This window comes from Lipotes vexillifer, unplaced genomic scaffold (genome assembly GCF_000442215.2).
Source record: "Lipotes vexillifer unplaced genomic scaffold, Lipotes_vexillifer_v1.1 scaffold914, whole genome shotgun sequence".
In the NCBI taxonomy this organism is placed as follows: domain Eukaryota; kingdom Metazoa; phylum Chordata; class Mammalia; order Artiodactyla; family Lipotidae; genus Lipotes; species Lipotes vexillifer.
In genome coordinates this window covers 2066983-2068059 of record NW_006780388.1, presented here as the reverse complement: position 1 = coordinate 2068059, position 1077 = coordinate 2066983, and positions in this window count along the sequence as shown.

Here is a 1077-nt window from a genome sequence, read left to right as displayed (position 1 = left end):
CTCTTGGTCTGCAATGCCCCCCTCCCCTTGTCCCCACCTGGCCAGTTCTCACTCAGCCTTTAGGACTTAGCTCAGATATTGCCTCCTTCAGAAAGGCTTCCCTGAAGCCTACCCCATGACTGGGCATGTGCCTATGCACAAGGCGCTACATCTGTCCCTATCAGTTCAGATGCAGTAACAAACTGCCTCCATCTGCTTCTGCACCTGTCCCCCATCGGGTGTCCCCAGCTGGATAGCTGGCCTCTTAATTTCTCTGGTGTCCAGGGAGCCTGTTGTGGACCAGGCCTTGGCAAATGTATGCTGAGTGAGTGAATTAGTGTATGAATGAATGAATGAATGAATGGTTTCCCTGAAGCCCTTTGCACACTCAGAGAAGCCTGGAATTGAGCCTGGGCAGCACAGGCCACCTGGATGAGCTTGCAGCAGGGAGTGGGGGATGGGGCATCCTTAGAGCCAGGAATCCTCATAGATTATGGGATCTGCTTGGGGTCTGCACGGGCAGGCCCAGCATCCTGGGCAAAATCACCAAGGCCTGGGGTGTCAGACCCACCTCCTGCCTCGTCCTGCAGCTCTGCTCAGTGAGCTCCACCCCGGAGGCCTCATTCCCCACAAGCTCAGAAGGCTGTGTTCTATCCCAGACTCAAGGACCATGCCTGGACGCCTTGTTGCTTCAGAAACTTGATTTATTAATGGATTCTGATTCAGGGTCTCAACTCAGACTCCCTTGTGCATGAAGCCCACCACCAGGCCAGATGGCCTGATGGCCTCAGCAGGGTAACCCAGGTCCCAGCCCTGGAGACCCAGGAGCACTCATTTCTTTTAGGTTGTGGTGCTATTTGGTGGAACAGAGTTCAAGGCTACTAGAGGATAATCCCACTCAAAGCCGATACTGGAAATGCCCAGGAGCCTGTAATGCTCAAAGAGTCCAGTGAGCACCTCCTTACTGTTACCCGGGGAGTCAAAAAAGGTCCTGCCACCTTCCTCTCCAGCACTCAAAGTCGGTGTATATGACCAGGTGCTGGAGGAAAAGCTTGTAGGAGCCGTAGATTCCTATAATGTGTAAACCTGGCAGCAGGA